Source organism: Geotrypetes seraphini, chromosome 2, assembly GCF_902459505.1.
Source record: "Geotrypetes seraphini chromosome 2, aGeoSer1.1, whole genome shotgun sequence".
NCBI lineage: Eukaryota > Metazoa > Chordata > Amphibia > Gymnophiona > Dermophiidae > Geotrypetes > Geotrypetes seraphini.
Genome location: NC_047085.1, coordinates 109,676,626 through 109,698,916, shown reverse-complemented (window position 1 = coordinate 109,698,916; position 22,291 = coordinate 109,676,626). Strand labels below are relative to the sequence as shown.

Genomic DNA, 22,291 nt, shown 5'->3' with positions numbered 1-22,291 from the left:
CGATCGCGATCGACGTGTTGGGCACCCCTGTGCTAAACTATTCTCTAAACTGCCTTTGCATTGAAATGGAGCTCCTTTCTTTTCATCTTATTTGCCCCCTTTCATGAAGCGGTGTTGGGCTTTTTTATTGCCAGCTGCAGCGGTATTAACTCTGATGTTCATAGAATTTCTATGAGCGTCGAAACTAATACTGCCATAGCTGGCGATAAAAATGTCTAACAGCTTCGTAAAAGAGGGGGTTGATTTTTAATGTGCATCTCCTTGTTATTTTTCCAAGGAAAGGTGATTCACCAAATTTTAATAAACCATAACTTAAAAAAAGATGTTGGAATTATGTATTTAACCTCAGGTGTACCCTTTCCCAAGTTTAAAAGCAATTTCCCAGCAGGTAACATATTTACCAGTGAAGATTTCTTTCCCTCAGCAGGTCCTCTTTCAGCATCTCTTCAACACCAATAGCCTCACATTTTTCTTTCAATTCCATTAAAAAATTTCCTTTCATTTACTGTAATGCTGGAGAAGGAAATCCTTGATCCAGAAAAAAAGCTATAACCATTTTCTCTTTAGCAAGAAGTGTACTATTTTGAAGCTATAATCAAAATTGAATGTTATTTTTTATTTCCTTTGTCTAGTTAAATGGATGCATGTCACACTTTTCAAAAATCTATTGGATCAGTAATATTTTGCTCTCTTGAGATTCTAGCTGCCTTTAAAAAAAAAAAAAAAATTCTTCTATATATCATTTGTCTTCCATGCAGGGAGTCATTGACTATTTTTTATTCTTGGCTTTTAGCTTAGTTCTCCAGTGAAAGAAAAAAAACAAGACAATGCCTATATGATAGCTCAAACAATGTTCAATATACCATTTCTGAAATAGATCATAGACTGCAAGAAAGTACAAAATCAGCTGTTTCAGGGGAAAAAAAAAACCCCAACTGTGAAGAGTTTGGCTTGGACAATCAACAATAAAGAACATCATATAGAAACATTAATTCATATAACATTGGGCTCCTTTTACAAAGGTGAGTCAGGGCCTTAACGCGCGGAACAGCGCGCGCTAAAATGCCAAGCGCTAGCTGCTACCACCTCCTCTTGAGCAGGCGGTAGTTTTTTGGGTAGCGCACACTAATCTGGTGTGTGCGCTAAAAATGCTAGAGCATCCTTGTAAAAGGAGCCCTTTGTTTGCAATTCCCATGGTCTTACATTTATGGCTTCAGTTAAGTTTCAAGTTTCAAGTTTATTGATTTTTAATATACCGACCATCAACGAGTATCTAGCCGGTTTACAATAAAATACTAAAATAGAGTTTAAAAAGTACTTAAAAGTAATGACTATTGAAAGGAAGGGAGGTGAACATTGAAGACATCGACAAGACAGACTTGAGAGTGATGACTGAAGAGAAGGAGTGGGGTAAAATTACATTATAAGAGATAAGAAGGGGGGAAAGAGAGGGTAGAAAGGAAATGGATAGAGAGGGGATAAAACATTAGGGATGGGATCGCTTCATAAAAGCGTTTGGTGGAATTATGAAGAGAAATTCAGGAGCAATTGAGTGCACTATATTTCTGTTTATTGGTTTATTGTTCGATACATCATCATAGCGGTTTATATTGTACAAAACAATAAAATTAGAGAGTTTTATTCTAATTTTTTTTAAAAAACATAAAATTATAAAAAGTTATAATTATAAAAGTAGCAACTGCAAATCTCTCCCTCAATGTTCACACCAAAGAGCAATTAGGGCCCTCTTTTACTAAGGTGCGCTAAGCATTTTAGCGCGTTTAGCGCGTGCTAAATCAATGCATGCGCTAACCGCTAACACGTCCATAGGATAACATGCACATGTTAGCGTTTAGCGCATGATTAGCGCGTGCTAATATTTATCTTGAGCTTAAAAGCAGAGCGCACCTTAGTAAAAGAGGGGGTAAGGAAATGCTAATCCAAAAAGATAAGTTTTTAACAGACTTCTAAATCTAGTATATGAAAGTTTACTATGTAAATCCAGTGGCAGGGAATTCCATAGATACGGTACAGAAGCAAAAAAAACTGAATTACGAGTAGAGGTTAATCTCGATAAGTGGACTGAAGGCAGGGATAATTGATGACCATTAGCAAAATGCAAGTTTCTAACAGGTCTATATGGGATCAGAAGATTACCTAAATATTCTGGTTGCCCTGTCTGTAATGCTTTGAAAGTTAGAGTCAAAGCTTTATGCATTAATCTTAATTTTATCATGAACCAATGAAAATCTTTCAGAAGTGGAGTGGCATGATCATATCTCCGGGCATGTGTTAGCACCAGATAAAATCAAGATTAATAATTAATTAATACAGGTCTAGATTTATACAGAGGGGCCTAATCATAGACAGTGGAACATTTTTTGTTTTTGTTTTAGGGGGGGAGGGGGCAAAAGCTCTGCTCTAGCCCCGGCAGGATCCTGCGGCACAAAGACTTCCCTACCTACCTTCCCCAGTTGCTGTAATTTTAAATCTTTGGGCACAGGATCAACAAGCAGGCCTGTCCCGGAAGTCTTCATTCTACAGCAGGGGTGTCAAAGTCCCTCCTCGAGGGCCGCAATCCAGTCAGGTTTTCAGGATTTCCCCAATGAATATGCAAGAGATCTATTAGCATACAATGAAAGCAGTGCATGCAAATAGATCTCATGCATATTCATTGGGGAAATCTTGAAAACACGATTGGATTGCAACCCTCGAGGAGGGACTTTGACACCCTGTTCTACAACGATGCTGCGCAGCAGCCAATTTTGGGGGAGGCCATGGACCCTGCGACCTCCCCCATTCTGAAACCTATGGCACCTAATTATTATTCCAGTGCAATAGGTGAGACATTCTAGACAGTAGGTTATTTCCTTTTAGCCGCATACTGCAGAAGGAATCCACTCCGAATTTTTCACTCTGCCTCTATAGTACCTCACTAGGCTGTTTAACTCCCTCTAAAGTTCTTTCGTTCTGTATGCATGATTGCAGATGTATTTGTTCTGCTCTTCCCATTTTATCATTTTTAATTTGATGTAATTTCATCTCCTTTTTGGGTATTTTAGTGCTTGGAGCGAATTTACAGCTCTGCCTGCTTGAAAATTCACAGACGTTGGTCTGTAGCTGACAAGCCCTTCCCACTGGATACCTGTTAGCCAGCCTGCATAGTTTTCTCCGGAGATCAGTGTCATCTCTGAGGTGGTCTTACCTACTGTTAATCAGGGATCGAGCACAAGCTGTTAGGCATCCTTAGGAGGCTCGGTGGTGTCTTGCAGGGTGCCGGCTGCGTAGTCGCATCTCCACCCATACCGGTGCGCATTTGTTGGTCCGCAGGGTGGAGGTGTAGTCAGACATGGGAGTTTGACTGGCAGCCCAAAGATCAGCTTTCCTGTACTATTCTCAGCTTTGTGGCAGTGAATTTTAGAATCCAGTTTCTGTGAGAGAGCTGAAAGCAGGCTGCAGCACTGATCCTGTCAGGGCACAGTGAGTACACTGGCTGACACCCTGTGAGAGACATTGGGGGAGATTGGAAAAGTGGGGTTTTGAGTGTTTCTGAATGTTCCCATATGTTCCCTCTCCTGAAAAATCCTAAAATTGCCATTTTTAGAGCTTCGTAAGTATGAAAAATATCATGATGATGGTGTCCATCTTGGATTTTTAGCAGTTGTTGGCAGTTGCAGCTTATGTGATGGGTCTCCAGGTTCACCCTTACTTGGCCGGCTGGCTGATCAAAGCTCCCTCGCTGACCTGGGCTGGATTGTCAATTTCAGGAAGAGACATCTGATGCCTATACAATCACTGGAATACCTGGAAGTTCTTGTCAACGTGGAGACGGGCCGTGTCTGTATACCGGAAGCCAGTTTCTGCACTTCTGCAGTGGTCAGCTCTGGCGATATGGGATTATCTTCAAGTTCTAGATCCATGGTTGCCACGTTGGATGTAGTTCCTTGGGTGAAGGTGCTCATGCATCCTCTTCAGCATGCTTTGTTCTCTCGCAGGGCTCTGTATAAGGATGTCCTGCAGGACTGTCTACATTGGACTCTGGAAGTCTGGGTAGGGATGGACTAGTGGCTTCTCCCACAATTGCTCTGCCTTGATGCATTGCTACACATTGTCTCCTGGATTGTAGTGATCACACATTCCAGCCTTTGGGGCTGGGGAGCCAATTGCAATCATTGTCCTGTTCTGGTGTGTTGGAGCCCTTTCAGTGAACAGGGTGAATCAATCAGTTGGAGCTCAGAGCCATTCGTCTAGCTCTGATGAGATTGCAGAAGACACTGGAGGCCAAGCGGTCAGGGTCTTCTCCAACAATGCGATGGCAGTAGCCTACATCAATCACCAGGGGAGGGATCAAGAGTACTCGTCTGGCTCAGGAAGCCTGCCTTCTTTTACTTTGGGTGGAGCATCATCTCCTAGAGCTGACAGCAGTACATATGGCGGGAGTGGGCAATGTTCAAGCAGACTTCCTCAGAAGACAGACTCCATCCAGGCGAGTGGGTCATGCTTCAGAAAATGTGACAATTAAAGGCCCTTTGAGAATAGGAAGACACATGACTGAATTTTATTTTGTAATTAAGAAGTTTAAATTTTACATGCAAATTTGATGGGCTGGCAGTGTAATTTCCTAAGTACAGGAGAAATATGATCCAGGTATCCAACATTCTCTACCAGTCATGCCATTGTATTTTACATACGTTACAGTCTTTTAAGGCTCTTATATAGGAGACAGACATTCTGGTACAAAGTATTACATTAATCAGTTGTAGAGCGAATCAAAGCATGGACCAGCATGACCAACTCCTTTGTAGGAAAGAAATAATTCACAGAAGCAATCTGAAATTGCAAAAAAGCTTTCTTGACCACAGCAGAAGTCTAGTGGTACATAGTTAATTGCTCATTCAAGAAACTACCCCTAAATCTTTAACCTTGTACTAATGGGTAAGACTTCATCTCCCATGTTACCATTTTCATAAGGATTTGCAATGACTTTGCCCAATAATAAACCTCAGATTTCCCAGGGTTGACCCTAAGCTTGTTTTCTTTAGCCACAGATCAATAGCAGTCAAGCAGGAATTAGGTTTTGCTATCATGGAACCAGGATCTATTGAGACAGAGAAGTAAATTTGCAATTTAATATTATCCTGATAATGACATGACATAAAGGTTTAATATTAATATTAAATAACAAAGGAGACAAAAGAAAGTGTTAGGGAAATCTCACAAGAATCAACCAAGGATCTGAAATATATGCACCAATAGTTATTCTTTGCACCTTGTTAAATAGGAATGATACGTATAAACCATGAAGAAACTGCATCATGCATGCCCAGACAATGGAACTGATTTTAAGTAAGGCTGTATGAGAGTGGTTTGAAAAGTTTGGTAAAAAAGCAAGTTAAATAGCGTAGTCTCCATCAAGGGCTATGCATTTAGTCCAGTAAGTTTCCTTTTTTTTTATTATAGAAAAAAATAGCTTAAGGAAAAACTGGAAACTTGCTGGACTAAGGACCGGATTCTGTAAACGACGCTGATATTGGCGGTCACCTAAGAAACGGCCACCGATTGCTTGTCAATCATACCTAGGTGCCATTCATATAATCAAGGCTGGAAGGATGAGATGTCTCCAAAGTCTTTTATTGAGAGCAGGAATATAATTCTGTAATTCACGACTCAAAGCTGCACATATTTCGGTACAGAAAACTGTACCTTATGATCTACTTTTCCATCACATTCATTTGCATGTTTTTATTCATGTGCTATTGCTTATATTCGTATGTACCGTATACTAGAGTCCACCTTGGGGATTAGCACCCAAGAAAAGGATCTGGGTGTCATCGTAGCCAATACGATGAAATCTTCTGCCCAATGTGCGGCGGTGGCCAAAAAAACAAATAGGATGCTAGGAATTATTAAAAAAGGGATGGTTAACAAGACTGAGAATGTTATAATGCCCCTGTATCGCTCCATGGTGCAACCTCATCTGGAGTATTACTTTAATTCTGGTCTCCTTATCTCAAGAAAGATATAGGGCTCCTTTTACGAAGGTGCGTTAAGTGTTTTAGTGCACGCACCAGATTAGCACGCGTTATAGTGCGTGCTAGCCAAAAATCTACCGCCTGCTCAAAGGGAGGTGGTAGTGGCTAGTGCGCGCTATTCCGCGTGTAAAGGCCCTAGCTTGGCTTTGTAAAAGGAGCCCATAGTGGCGCTAGAAAAGGATCAAAGAAGAGTGACCAAGATGGTAAAGGGGATGGAACGTCTCTCGTATGAGGAAAGACTAAAACGGTTAGGGCTCTTCAGCTTGGCAAAGAGACGGCTGAGGGGAGATATGATTGAAGTCTCAAGTGGATCGATTTTTCACTCCATCAGAAATTACAAAGACTAGGGGACATTCAATTAAGTTACAGGGAAATACTTTTAAAACCAATTGGAGGAATTTTTTTTTTTCACTCAGAGAATAGTTACCGTATTTTCTTGCATATAACACGCGCGTTATACGTGGTTTTTACAAACCGCGCATACCCTTGTGTGCTATACGCGTGAGCGCGTTGTACAAATTTTTTTTTACATAGTTCCCCCCCCTGACACCCGATTCATCACCCGGAAGGAGCGCTCGCACTCCCACCCCGAAGGACCCCTCGCACCCCCACCCGAAGGACCGCTCACACCCCCACAGCCTCCCCCCCTCTCCCATGGAGAAGCTGTCTACCTTGTTTCCAGATGCCAGCCCAGCTGCTTCCTCTGCCGGCGGTCCTACCCCTTCTCAGAGCCCTGTGCTGCGCTGCTTCCTCTTCAGGCGGTCCTGCCCTTTCTCTGACGTCAGAGAAAGGGCGGGACCGCCGGAAGAAAAAGCAGCGCAGCAGGGCTCAGAGAAGGAGCAGGACCGCCGGCAGAGAAAACAGCTGGGCTCGCTGGCATCCGGAAACAAGGTAGACAGCTTCTCCATGGGGGGGGGAGGCTGTGGGGGTGCGAGCGGTGCTTCGGGTGGGGGTGAGAGCGCTCCTTCAGGGTGGGGGTGCGAGCAGTCCTGCGGGGGGGTGAATCGGACGTCGGGGGGGGGCATCAGGCTTTCAGGGTAGGGACAGGACTTCAAGGGGGAAAGGAGAGTCGGGGCGGGCGAAAAGAGAGTCGGGGTCTCCAGAGGAGAGTCGGGGCGGGCGAAAGGAGAGTCGGGCAGCATGCGCGGTATACGGGTGTGCGCGGTATATAAAAATTTCTGTATATAAATTTGTGTTTTTCGCGCGCTATACCCGTGTGCGCGTTTTACACAGGTGCGTGTTATCTATGTGAAAATACGGTATATGATAAATTTGTTTAAATTATCCTAGTGATATATTTCAGCTATATGTTCATGTATGTATCTTCGCTGTGTTTGACAGCTTCTCTTGATGTAAACCGCTTTGAACCGCAAGGTACGGCAGGATATAAATAAATTTTATTATTATTTATTATTATTATTATTATTATAAAGATAGGACAGCATTTTTGAAACTCCTGCCTCTGCCCCCAAACCACTTCAGCACTGCCTAGATTGTGCCGTGTTTGTCTGCCTGGATATTTAGCAGCACTATCTGGACAAGTGACCATCTTTGGCCAGGTTAGCAGGATTTAACAAGAATGAGCCTTGTTACCCAATAGAATTCCACTAAATATCAAACCCTATGTTTTATAGGCCTTATAGAATAGTCTGCCAATTCTTTCACCTCTTGAAGCAGTATATTGCAATATCCAGGAATCATTCCTATAAACAATAATAATAATAATAATTTATTTTCTTATATACCGCCCAACCGGAAGTTCCAGGCGGTTCACAGCAAGAGAACTGAGACATTTCAGCGAAGACACAAAATACAGTAGAATTCAGTGGAATACAGTACAGCGAAATACAATATGATGCAGTACAATGTAATATAATGTAAAATCATCGCATAAATTTACCAAACAAATAGGTTTTTATTGCTTTTCTGAACTCAAGGTAAGATTGGGTTTGGGCAATTAGAGGACACAGCCAAGAAAGAGTTCATTTTCCCCGCTTGAAAAGCCATAGTTTTGTCTAAGAAACTTTTAAAACGACAGGCTTTCAGAGCGGGGTACATAAACATACTCTAGTTTCGAAAGGGAGCCAATGAAGTTGCACGTAAAAAGGGTCAAACTTTTTTAATCCAAAGATCAGATGAACAGCCGCATTTTGAACCAGGCGAAGTCTTAGCAATATTTTCTTGGTTGACCCTAGGTATGTGATATTACAATAGTCTAAGGTAGATAGGATGGTGGATTGAACTAGTATCCTAAAGGACTCCATGTCAAAATATTTTTTATGGTTCTTAGTTTCTATAAAATAGCGAAGCATTTTTTAGTCAGTTTGTCAGTGTGTTTCTCGGTCTAGAGTAATTCCCAAGATTTTGATGTGACTTGCTATCTCGAAATTTTGACCATTGAGATGAATGGAGGTTTCCCTGAGTCTGTCGTTGGGGCTAGCAAGAAAGATCTTAGTTTTCTCAGGGTTGAGTTTCAATTTTGACTGCAACATCCATTGTTCTATTTTTCCCAGAATATTTGAGATTAGGATACTTAGTTCTGGTGAGAATGATTGTAGTGGTGTTAGTATAGTGATATCATCAGCGTAGATGTAGAATATCACATTGAGACGTTGTAGTAAATAACAATCTGAGATTTCTCTTTTTTATTTATAGATCTCATGGTTTCGATCTTGATTTTGATTCTTATGTTGGTATTTATTTCTGTGACTGTAAACTGAATAAATATGACTCGCAATAATAAATGCTAAATAAAATCTAGTTGATCAGGTTATGAATGCAAAGATCTTGGGATCATTTCAAATAACAAATCCTTCTCAAGTAGAAATTATGATGAAACTAGTTATGACAACGTATCCCATTCATTCCTGCGCATCCTGGATGATTCTACAAATGGTTAAAGATAGTTTTAGCCAAATTTCAAATTTTCTTAATGTATCATTGATCGAGGGAGTTTTTCCTAGTTTTTTAAAACAACCTTGCATCCAGATTTGAATGAGAATTATATGCCTCTGTCTAATCTCCCCTCTTTGGGATTTAACAGAGAGAATTTTGTATAGTCCTGTGCTAGATTTTCATGGTGAAACTGATTACTTAGATGATTTACAGACAGAGTTTGGACAATGACACCTAGATCTTTTTCTTGGTTGCTGACCCCCAACGTGGACCCTAGCATCTGGTAACTATAATTAGGGTTATTCTTTCCAATGTACATCACTTTGCATTTGTCCACATTAAATTTCATCTGCCATTTGGATGCCCAGTCTTCTAATTTCCTAAACTCTGCGTGTAATTTTTCATACTCTGCATGCATTTTAACTTTCAGCCTAATGTGTGGCCGCAGCCAAAAAAAAGCAAACAAGATGCTAGGAATTACGGTATAAGTAAAGGGATGGTAAACAAGACTAAGAATGTTATAATGCCTCTGCATCACTCCATGGTGCAACCTCACCTTGAGTATTGCGTTCAATTCTAGTCGCCTTATCTCAAAAAAAGAATAGCGGAACTAGAAAAGGTTCAAAGAAGAGCAACCAAGATGATATAGAGGATGGAACACCTCTTGTATCAGGAAAGAATAAAGAAGTTATGGCTCCTCAGCTTGGAAAAGAGAAGGCTGAGGGGAGTCTACAAAGTCCTGAGTGGTGTAGAATGGGTACAAGTGGATCGATTTTTCTACTCCATCAAAAATTATAAAGACGAGTAGACACTCAATGAAGTTACAGAAAAATACTTTTAAAACCAATAGGAGAAAGTATATTTTCACTCAAAGAATAGTTAAGCTCTGGAATATGTTGCCAGAGGATGGTAAAAGTAGTTAACATAGCTGGTTTAAAAAAAGTTTTGGACCTGTTCCTGGAGGAAAAGTCCATTGTCTGCTATTGAGACAGACATGGGAAAATGGATGGGTTGCCTGGATTATTGCTACTATCTGGGTTTTTACCAGGTTCTCGTGACCTGGATTGGACACGGTGAAGACAGGATACTGGGCTAGATGGACCATTGGTCTCACCCAGTAAGGCTATTCTTCTGTTCTTATGCATACAATGAAGGTAATGTATGCAAATTTATCTTGTGCACATTCCTTGTAGATATTCTGAAAACCTAACTGACTGGGTGTGTCCTGGGGTTGAGAAACACTGCTCTATTCTCAGTTCTGTGATAGTTCATTAAAACAGCACAGAGAGAGAGGAAAAATATATACATATACATATGTTTATGCTTATTTAAGATTTGATATACCACTCCTGCACTTTACTGACCTAAGCAGTTTACAATGTATCAAACTAAAATGAAATTAGGTACTTGAGAAAAACTACCCTATCTGTCCCGAATCTAGTTAAAGTACCTGATTAAAATAAAAATATGTAATACATTTCTAAAACACACTGGGTTGATGACAGGTGACTGCTAACATATGTTATCATTCTGGGCAGTAAAACATATATTTTATAGCTTTTTAATAGAAATTCTGTTTTCCTGCATAAATAATGATCATCGTTTATATTTGATTGTCTTTTTTTCCAAAAAGAACCCAAGTACACCTTGCAATTATGGCAGCAGTGCATAATACAGAAAGCTAGTGGGCATGCATGCTGTGTAATTGTTTTCAAAAAGCAGAAATTAGTCCTGAATATCCCTGAGATCCCTCTCCTGTATTTGTCAAGATATTTTAACTGTTTCAGTGTTAGATGTCAGGTTTTTTTTGGACAGTGCATCCAACATAAACAAATGATATATTTTGGTTACAAAAAATATTTAAAAAATAAGGTTAAATGTTATGTTTCCATTAATGGGAAGAATTTTCTATTTTTTGAACCAAAGCGATTATCTGAATTTCTAATCACTAGAGAAGGGGAAGGGGTGGTCATAGCAGCAACATCCCCTTCCAAAGTTTAAACACGTCTGGTATCTTTCCTTTTTTTCATCTCCCTCCACAGATCCACCTTTTCTTAACTACCCTTTCATCCGGCATCTCTCCCTCCTTCCCCACCACCCCAGGGCCCACCATCTCTCCCTTTCTTTTCCCAATTACCCTCCTATCCAGTATCTCTATCCTTCCTCCAAACCATCCCTTGTGTCCAATTTCTCTCCCTTTCTGTTCCTTCCCTCCCTATATCCCATGGTACATCATCTCTCTCCCTCTCCTCTATTTTCAGACCCATTATTTCTTCCCCCCCAAAGTCTGGCATATGCACATCTCTTTGAACACCCCCTTCCCTCTGTGTACTTCTACACCAGGGTCCCCCCAAAGGCCTTTCCCCCCCTTGAAGGTCTGTACCCCCCTTGAAGGCCTGCACCCCCTTGAAGGCCTGTCCCCCCCTTGAAGGCCTGTCCCACCCCCTTGTAGGCCTGTCCCCCCCACTAAAGGCCTGCCTGCCTGTCCCCCCCCTTGAAGGCCTGCCTGCCTGTCCCCCCCGAAAGCCTGTCTCCCCCCACGAAGGCATGTCCCCCCCCCTTTAAGGCCTGCATCTCCCCCTGAAGGCCTGCCTGCCCGCCCCACCCCGAAGGACCGCTCGCCCCCCTCCCACCCCCCATCCAGACGTCCGGTTCTTCCCCTCTGGCCTCCCCTCACCATTTAGAGTAGAAGCAGCCTGCAGCAAGATCGCGATGTCAGCGATCTTGAACTGCTTGTGCTGTCCTCCGCCGCGGACCCGCCCCCCTCCTCTGATGTCAGTGGAGGGGGCGGGACCGCGGCGGAGGACAGCATGAAGCAGCGCAAGATCACTGACATCGCGATCTTGCTGCAGGCTGCTTCGGTACTCTTAATGATGCGGGGAGGCCAGAGAGGAAGAACCAGACGTCGGGGGGGGGGGGGGGAACGGACGCCGGAGCACCCCCTCAGGGCTCGCACCCGGGGCAGACCGCCCCTTCTGCCCCAACCTTGGTACGCCACTGAGTAGTAAACAGATTTTATGCTGCTTATCCTAGGAATAAGTAGTGGATTTCCCTAAGCCATCTCAATAATGATCTCTGGACTTCTCTTTTAGGAAATTATCCAAACCTTTTTTCAGATATAGTCTTTGCATGCACTACCTCCACCATGATTCTGAGCTTGAAGGCCAGGTAATTGACTGTGAATCTTGCTCATTTTTATTAGACACAATGCACTTATTTTGTTACACATCCCTTCACATGGAAAATAAATCTTATGTTATAATTTTGCACTTTATGTATTCCACTAAGACCCTGATTCTATAAAGGGTGCCTAAATCCTGTCTAAAGCTGAGTGAGACTTAGGCATCCAAATTAAGTGGTCAATGAGCCATTTAAGGATCTTAACGAGCGACAATTGGCACATGGACGTCCAAAGGATGTGGACGTCACTTTGTAGGTGCCTCCACAATCTCATGGAAGCCCATTGGGAAAACTCACGCCTAACAGAATAGGTGTGGGCGTGGTTTGGGCGAGGCTTCAATATGGGCATCCTTCAATTCATTTGCATAACGCTGAGTGACTTAGGGTGTCCATCTTTTGCCTACATTGTAGGCGAATGAAAACCAGGTCTACTTTTGAGCATAGTTTGGGCTTCAGATAGATCTGAGTTCTATGGACGGAACTTAGGCCCAGTTTGGACGTCCTTAATGCAATCTGCTAAATAGCTCTCTGGGTTTTTATTTTTGCTTTATTAAGCTCAAAATACATTTAATAAGGCACCACATAAACAGGGCACATCAAAACAGATATATTGCATGCAAAACCTTCTATTTTTCTGGACAAACAGCAATGCTATTTGCTAATTCAAAGAAAAGATCCAATAATGGAAGCACAGCACATGAAAAACATAGCTTTATGTTTCTTGCTAAAAAGCTACCCTTTTTTTCTGACTAAACAGTGCTCCAATTAGCTCATTCTTGAAAGCAAAGACAGCACATGAAAAAAATAGATTGCATGAATAACTTCATTTGCAAAAGCTTAAAAACAGAAAAACCAGACAGAGACCTTAGCATGGCATCTACTTCATTGCAAATGGAGGTGTGCAGCTACATAATGCTGACCTCATTGTGAGATCATCAATGTGCACCTGCAAGGTAGAATGCCACAATTAAAATATGTGCTATGACCTCTGGAAGATGAGAACAGGGCTTTTACCCATTGAGCCACAGCAGCTTCCATTAATGTTGGTCTTCCTCACATCTGATATAATAGCTTAGGGATCTGCTAAGCTATGATCTTCTGAGGTATTTTCACCTTCACATGGCTAGGATCACTGAAAGGAAGCAGCTGTGGCTCACTGACTCCACCCCCATAATAATAAAACTAATTGTAATACAATTTCTTCCATCCATTTTCCATATACACACAATATAATATTACTACAAAATGGTAACCACAAAATTAAAAAAAAACAAAGCACACTGTTACGCAGAGAAAATGTTAATTATCATAGTCAGGTTTTTTTTCAAAGATTTCAAGGCAGATGACTTTAAAATATGCAATGTCACCTCAGTAACAACTATAGAAAAATAGACAAATATAATGCAAAATATAGACAGCAGATATAAATTCTCAAAACTGACACATTTTGATCACTAAATTGAAAATAAAAACATTTTTCCTACCTTTGTTGTCTGGTGATTTCATAAGTCTCTGGTTGCACTTCCTTCTGACTTGCATCCAATATTTCTTTCCTTCTTTCTTCTGCACACATTGTCTCCTCCAGACCTCATTCCATTCCCCAACCATCTCTCTCTATCCCTCCGGGAGTCCAACTTTTCTTCCTCTCTCATCCCCTAGATTATGTGCAGCATTTTTCACCACTGCCCACCAGCCTCATGTCCATTTCTCCTTCTATCACCCCTCTCCAACACCATGCCACATCTCTCCCTCCATCACTAAGCCTAACATTCCTCCCCTTTGCATCCTTTTCAATCTATCCTGTTCCCTCTCCACTACCATAGCTAACATTTCTCCCTCTCATCCTTCAATTTTCCGTGCATCTCTACCTCACTCCTCTCTGTGCACCATCTCTTTCCCTCTCACTCACACACTCAGGCCCAACAATTGTCCCTTTCTAGTCCCTCCCTCCCTCCTTCCTATGTCCCAAGTTAGTGCCCCCTTTATTCCTTCCTCCCTTCCTCCCCCTATGTCCCAAGTTAGTGCCTCCTTCCTCCCTGCCTTGTGTAAAATGGCATTTACTGTTTTTCCTATTAATGCCACTTCCCTTCCTTCTGTGTCCCGAGTTAATGTCCCCTCCCCCTCTCTCCCTTCCAGCTTTGTCCCACCCCTTCCTCCCTCCCTCCCCTGAAGCTGACCCACGCCGAAGCCTGGCTGCCCCCAAGTTGTCCTGCCACTGATTCCTCCTCTCCTCCAGTCTGCCGCCAACCTCGTCACCTGACAGCTCCATTCATTTATCCCCTGTCGCCACTGTAACTCCAGGAAGGGCATGCAGTGATTGCATGCCACCGGCCCACAAGCCTTCCCTCTGACATTAACTCTGATGTATGAGAGGTCCTGGCCTGCCAAGCAGCAATAGGCTGGCCCGCTGCGTACGCCTTTTCAGCGCTATAGAAATAATAAATAGTAGTAGTAGAGTAGGGTTCGGGGGAGTGAGCAGGCATCCCATCCCTCCTGCTGGCCACCTTGATGTGGGGTTCAGGGGTTCCTTGCCATGGCCTTTCAGATGATCACGGCAGGGGAATTCCCCCCACTTCCCCATCAGCTGAGTGGCAGGGACTCCCCAAAGCCATGATTCTGTAACCGGTGCTCTAGAATGATTGACAGGCAATCCGACTTGGACGCTGGTTATAGAATCATGGCTTTGCAGAGTCCATGCTGCTTGGCTGATGGGGGAGGGGGGAATTACTCTGCCACAATCGACTGTTGCAGTCTAGAAGCAGAGATAAGTGGCTGAAATATAGGACAGTGTTTTCTGGGCTTTTATTTCAGCTGCCTATCTTGACTGAATAGGCACGATTCTGTAATCGGCACCCTCAAATGATTGACAGGTGATCAGTGGCCGCTTTTAAGGAAGCCACTGACTTGGGCGCCAGTTACAGAATCTGGCCATTCATGTTTATTTAAGAATTTGATGTATTGCACAGTTTCGGTAGCACCAAGTCCAGGTGATTTACAGTAAATAAAATAATTACACAGAAGAGAACTCTATAGAAATTAAAGAAATGACGCAACCCAAACCAAATATAAAAATTCAAATAATTTAGTAACACTCAAATAAACCACATTATCTGCTATTATTACCCATCTGTCAACACTAATCAGTGTCAAAACTGGAAAATAAATGTGTTTTTAATTTTGACTAAATTTAAGAAGTCTCTGAACATAATGTGAGAGGTAAATTATTCTACAAAAAGGGTGCCAAAATAAAAAAAGCAGTAGTATCAGACAATGGTCACTGATGGAGTAAAACATGTGGGATTGGAACATAAGATATTGTTAAATTAGCCAGGTAGTCAGGGGTTCCATCTGAGAAGGTCTTAAAAGCAATATCTTAGATTGGATCCTAGACCATACTGGGAGCATGCAAAAGTGGTAAAAAAGTGGTTACATGATCACATCATCTGGCTTTTTAGTGGAAATGGACAGCAGTGTTTTGTAATGATTGTAGTCTCTTCATATTGGACTGAAATAAGTCTGCATAAATCACATTGCAGTAGTCTAATTCAGTTGCTATAGAGGCATGGTAAAAAGTGTGTAGGGCCTTGTCCTCCAGATAAAAGCAAATTGAGTGCAATTGGTGTAAAGCACAGAGGACTTTTTAGAGGTCTGTCTGGGTGCCTGGACAGATTTCCAAAACCCAGGAATTTGTCTGGGTTTTGGAAGGCCCCAAGTTTGGAACCATGTCTGGAGAGCCACCGAACATGCGCGGATGCTCGAAGGCTTTCTAGACGCAGCCTGGACTTGGGGAAGAAGAGATGAGGTTTGTGTGGGTGCTGGGCTGTGCCTCAGAGATAAAAGGAATCCTTTCAAACTCATTGTTACAAAAGATTTAGGATCAAATAAAGAGTCCATGGACTGAATTCTATGCATTTGAGCAAAGTAGTCTTCCCTCATAACCACTTCCGATTTTCTCAGAGAAAGTTTCAAGTATGCTTTGCAGCAGATTGTATAGTCCACTTACAAGAAAGGTATGCAAATGTTTGATTGGCTTTTTCTTTTCTGCTCTTCTGTGCACAAGTGCTGCCTTGACTTCTTGCTTTACTTAGTCTTGGGGCGGGCTGGTGCATTTTGCTACCTGTAGCATAGTGAATGTTAAGACAGCACTGTAACATGCTGATCCCACATGGGTCAGGAGGTAATTACAAGGGAACACACAATAATCTTTGCTGTTCTGCCCACTTTTATCTCTGCTGTTTAAAAGATATGTACTTGGCATGCCATCTCAGCAAGACACAAATGTTATCAACTGCTGAATGCTATTCCTAAAGAAATTAAAGGTTCAAGAACATCTGTTGGGGCTGTTACACATGGTAGTGATTTTACCAAACCTGTGTTTGTATATAATATACCCCATTCAGCATCAAATATAAGAAAAACTTGAAATGCACTGTAAAATGTTTCTGTCTTTTATAAGATAGAAAACATTTAAAGTGATATAGATGTTGATGTTAGGATTAACCTCTCTTTATGTTTCCTATGATCTAAAATAGTATATAGTTTCTGTATATTACATAGCTGGTAGCTGAACTGTAGATTGTCATTTTTTTGTCAATTCCTTTTGCCATCAAAACTGTAAAGTGGATTTCTGTTGTGAAAAGATAGCACAATAGCAAATGGCACAAAAGCCAAGTAACATGCAGAAATCTGCAAAGAAACACAAGTGTGGATCTTAAATACAGTGTATTATGTCAGCAAGTCTATTACCTTATAAAATATTCACATATCAACCTCTCCCAACCTTCAGAGATTGCATGCAGGTTAGCTGCGGGGTTTAGTTGCAGATCATTTTCAGAGTGCGGGCAATGTATGTAGGTGGAGGCAGTCATAGATGCAGTTTTTCAGGGAGGAGGAACGATTGAGAGGTGGTGAATTCATTGCAGGGGTAGTTTTGATATGGGTGGGTCAGTTGGGGAGTTTCTGTAGGTGAGTCAATTTGTAGGGTGGTGGAGCAGCTATAGTTGAAAGCTTTTTGGATTGGTAGAGAAATTGTGTGCTTGTTTTCAGATACTTTCTTAAAAGAAAATCTGCTTGTTAGAAATTGGGACACTGGATCATCTGTTGTTCTATTGTCCTTTGATACTCAACTTCTGGAAGTCAATATGGGGACAGATTAACCTCATACTGGAATCAACAATCCCTTTGGCGTATGAAGCAATTATATGTGGAAGGTTGCTGTATATCAAGCCTCCCATGGACCGTTACAAATGCAGGCTGTTCCTTATTATGACAGGGATAGCTATGCAAATGATAACCCGCAATTGGAAAAAATTGTGACCGCCTCAACTTTCCGTTATGGTGGGCCAGTTTTGTCTAAGTTAAAAATATGAAAAGATGAATGCTGATATGTTGGGGCATAGCAATTTTTTTAATTTGGTTTGGGGCCCGTTGACATCCTTTGTTACTTCAATGTAATTGTCTTTATTTAATTTTCTGCATATTTTTATACATATCCAGGACGGGGTGGGTGGGGAAGGGGATTTCTTTTTGGTTTATTTCTTGATTAAATTGATGGAAGGGAGGGGAGGGATATTTTTCTTCTGTATTGTTATTGATGGAATTTAAGTGCTTACATTGATTATTAATGTTTGTATAATTTATGGCACTTTGTATTAGTTTTGAAAATTAATAAAGTTAAAAAAAAAAAAAAGAAAATCTGCTTGTTCTTTTGATTGGTTCTGTGCTTCCTTTCTCTAGCTTTTCCATCCCTATCCCTCTTGTGTTTAGGCGGTTTTTATTTCACACTTTGGCCCTCTTTTACAAAGGCGTGCTAAGCGTTTTAGCGCAGTTTTAACACATGCTAAATCAACGCATGCGCTAACCGCTAACACATCCATAGGATAACATGCACACGTTAGCATTTAGCGTGTGTAGTGCGCGCTAATATTTAGCGCATGCTAAAAAGCATAGTGCATCTTAGTAAAAGAGGGGGGTTTGTATTTTTGCAATATTTGTTGTGGTACCCCACACCCTCTCTTTTATAAGTTAGTTTTTTGTTGTTGAGTTCGTGGTTTCTCTCCTTTAGCATCATTAGTCCTTGTATTTACTCCGTTGTAGGTTGCCCTGATGTCTTTTGATTGTTTGGCAGCATAACAAATGTTCAAATAAATTGATAAAAATAGGAAAAAATATTTTTCATAGTAGTTGACAATTAGGGGCATTTTCACAACACTGAGATCCAAAAGAACAGCATCCCGAGCCACGCCAAAAGTGAAACCTCATGCATGCGCGCTGGCAAAGTGTAAACATGAGGTTTCAGTTCATGAGCTTATAGCTTTTAGATGATCAGCCTGTGAGTTATGAGGAGGTGTAGGTGTGGAAACTTGTGATGAATTGATATATGATTATTATGCTTTGGGTTGTGCCTACATATAAGGAAGGCAGTCTAGAAATTCTCCTAAGAAAGTTAAGTAATCACTGACATGTCTGGTGGTATTATAGTTGCTGGTGTTTTGCTAAATAATCTGAAGTCACCTTCTAGACTAAGTCAAGGGTCTCTTAGCACATAAGTGGATACACTTTGAGTAGCTTGCTGTGTTTGCTTTAATTGTAGCACAAACTAAGTCAAGTGGCAATCATTTGAAAAGCCTGTCTGCTATAGAAGATTACTGTATTTTTATTTATTTATTTATGTTTCCTGATTTACAATTCAAGATTAAACTTGTACAGAAAGCAATTTAAAGAAAAGAAAAATTATACGAATAAATAAAAAGTAAGTATTGCTTAATCGACTCAAGTCCAAAATGTAATATAAACGGAGTAATAAGGAAAAATTAACATAAGAAGCGTGATACATGATTAAGTGATGTACAGGCATCTAAAACATTCTATAGTCCTCATTTCTTTTCCTTAGATTACTGTATTTTTAAGCAAAAAACACATCCACATGTATAACATGCACACACATATAATATGTCACGGCCCCATCGGACTCGGGGGGGGGGGGATTAGAGATCGCGGGGCAAGAGGGCTTGGGCTCCCTCCTGACCCCATCGGACTCGGCGAAGGGGGGGGGGGCGGTTGGGGATCGCAGGGTAAGAGGGCTTGGGCTCCCTCTTGCCCCGATGTTGTCGGGAGGGGGGGGTGATATATCGCGGCAGGAGAGATGCCTCATCTCCCCTAGCGCGATGCCATCACTCCTTCCGCGGGTTGCAGTAGTAGAGGAGTGATGGCATCGCGGTATGGGAGATGAGGCATCTCTCCTGCCGCGATCATTGCTGTAGGGGGTAAGCAAGTAGCTGGGGCCGCTGAGCTGATCGCAGCTTCCACGATCAGCTCAGCACTTTTCGGCACTTAGACCTGTTTTGACTTTGTCTAAGTCAAAACGTATAAGTGCTGACTAGGCATCCTGCCTAAGGTTTTGGTTATACCTGCTGCACGCCTAGGTCTAGGTTGGCCCACCTCCCGCCCACCGTCCGCCCTTTCCCCTCCTCTAAAAATGCCTCTTTTCTCTCAGTGCGTCTAGAGGCAGGGGAAAGGCCTAAGCTGGTTTTAGATATGTCAGAAACCAGCTTTGATTATGGGTACTTGGACATTCAGGCTTTTTGATCGTCCAAGTAGCCATTTAGGCCACTTTTTAGACATTTTAGATGTTTTTTTTAAATTATTATTATGAACCCCTTAACATGTAACATAGTACCACATATAATGACTTCATATGTTATTCAAATATCAGATTCTAATATAGTATTTATTTGTCCCCAAATCAACTTCCAGAATTTAAATATCAGTGGACAAAAAAACAACAGATGATCTAAGGTCCCTATTTCAGTATTACAGTGCCAGCATCTATTAGATTGTAACCCACCGTTTATAATTCTTTTGTAATCCCCCTTGAACCGCAAGGTAATGGCGGAATAGAAATCTCTAATGTAATGTAAAAAGTGGTTGTGTACCTCAGAATATGGAGCACACTCCTGTTTACCTCATAGGTTTCCAACCACTTACCTAATTTTTAAAAATTTAAATTAATCTTTTATTCTTATTTAAATTTAAAAATTGAATTAATCGCTCAATCAATGTCCAAATGTTTTCATTGCCAAACAGGCTTCCTTACGAGGAATCGGTAGCTAGTGCAGGTGAAAATTCAAAAAAGCTCAATATAAAGTTCATTGGGTTGTCAAACAGTTCATAAGATTCATAAAGATCATAAAGCTCAAGTAATTCATAAAGCTTCTGAAAATCAGTGAAAAATATCAATCAAAATAGACGGCAATACTGATCTCACAGACTCTATCCGTTGTTGAAACCTGGAGCCGTTGCTAAAAATAACCCATTAATTGGGTAGAATACTCCATATTCTGAGGTACACTACCACTTTTTTGAAAATTGCTTTTGAAAATAGCTTTTGATTAAAGTATTTTTGTTTTTGAGTCCAAGTGCGAGAGACATACAGTGTTCTTTCCTATAAGTGTGTGGTTTTTTTTTGGTTTATTTAGTTAGTATGCCAAAATGTTAGTCACACGTATGGATGCTAAGCATGATTCTATAAGCTGTGCCTAACTTCAGAGGCCATCCTTTCAGTGTCATATAAAGAATATGGCCTATGTGCATAACAATGCACTACTGGTACAAGATCCTTTATCTGAAATGCTTGGGACCAGAGACATTTTGGCCCTAGGATCCTGTGGGTTGGGCAAGGGAGGGATGGGCCTGCCTCATTTGGACAGAGGCGGGCCTGCTGGCCGAATGGTGCGAGGACCTGTCCAACAAACTTGCAGGTAATCCCGAGGGGGAGTTCCGGGGGGGGGAGGTTTCATTGGGGGGGATCTGGCAGGAGGGGTTGGCGATCTTCGGGGGGGCGGGTTCTGTCAGCAGGAGGGGTTGGGCAGTCTCCTGCCGCGATCATCGGGAGTGGGGTGGGGGGGGGCCTACTGGTAGGAAGGGTTGGGCACCCTCCTGCCACGATTGTTGGGGGAGTGGAGAGGGGAGACTGGCAGCCCTAGCCACGGCCGCTATACTAATCGCGGCAGGGAGATCCCTTGCCACGATTAAGTATAGCGGCCACGTCTACTTACCATGTAGGACAGCATTTTGCTAGCCTAAATTGTAAGCATCTCCCACTCTGCTAGGGAGACGCATAGGGCTGCCTAGGTTCGCCTAAGGCTACCACCTAGCCTTAGGTGAGCTTAGGCGGGCTTGCGGGCCTCCCTATGCTCCCGGAGGTGCCTTCAGTTAGGCGGCCTGCCTGGGGAGCATTTTTTTAAGAAAATGTGCCTCCCGATTGGCTGATTAGACAGCTGTAGGATGCCTATATTGGCAGGAGCTTAAAAAGCGGCCAATGATTGCATGTCAATCACGCGGCATTGCTATATAGAGAATCACACTTCCTGGAAAGTAAGGTGCCGGAAATATAGGCCAGGATTTTCCAGGCCTACATTTCCGGCACCTACTGTATCTTTGTTGTGAATCGCAGCTACGTAGGCGCTTTACAGTGCTTAATGCCACTTCCGGTGTTAGCCATGCCCATAGTGGTATTAAGTGCTGTAAAGGACCTATTTAGGCGCAGTTCCAGTCCTTTTATTTAGGCAACATTATGCGCTTTAACTTTAATGATTTTTGCCATTTTAAATGGCGTTTCTCATTTAACTTAGGCACAAAGTTTTGGACATGCCAAGTCTAAGCAATTTACAAATAAGAGGTAGTCTCAAATAATCGAAGGAAAGAAAGGATAAACGCCCCACCCTATAGGGGGGCAGCAATGACAAAAGGGCCGAGGCTGATGCCAAGGGGAGGGGGGTGTATGGAAAGGAAGGTAGAGAGGGGGAAGGGGAGGGGAAACCCGGGGAGGAGGTCAATGCGGGTCACGGATGGGCCATGGGGGTGGGGTGAGCGAGGGTGAGCCAACCCGAACTGAAGCAGAAGCTGCAGTTCAGCCCTTGCCATGGGAGCGTCATGGCGTTCCTTCCTTCCCGCCCCAAGAGAAACCAGTCACAGTCATAAATACAACAATGGGGGGAAGAAATCCTAGTGGGGTCATAGGCACAGCATACAGATAAGAAAGAACACTGCGTTACAGTTGTTGATAGCAAAAGATGTGGCGGCATATAGCCTTGCAGAAGCAAGTGAGGTAAGCACTCAGAGGCTTGCTTGTCTCCCGGCTTGGACGGCGGGGAGGCCGTGTGACATGACTTCAACAATCGACA

At 42.3% G+C, this 22,291-nt stretch overlaps 1 protein-coding gene across 1 annotated transcript in view; it reads left to right on the top strand.

Moving 5' to 3' along the window:
* The window catches only part of NKAIN3 (sodium/potassium transporting ATPase interacting 3), an 814,348-nt gene that overhangs the window by 262,861 nt on the left and 529,196 nt on the right, over positions 1-22,291 (top strand). The window lies entirely within an intron of this gene.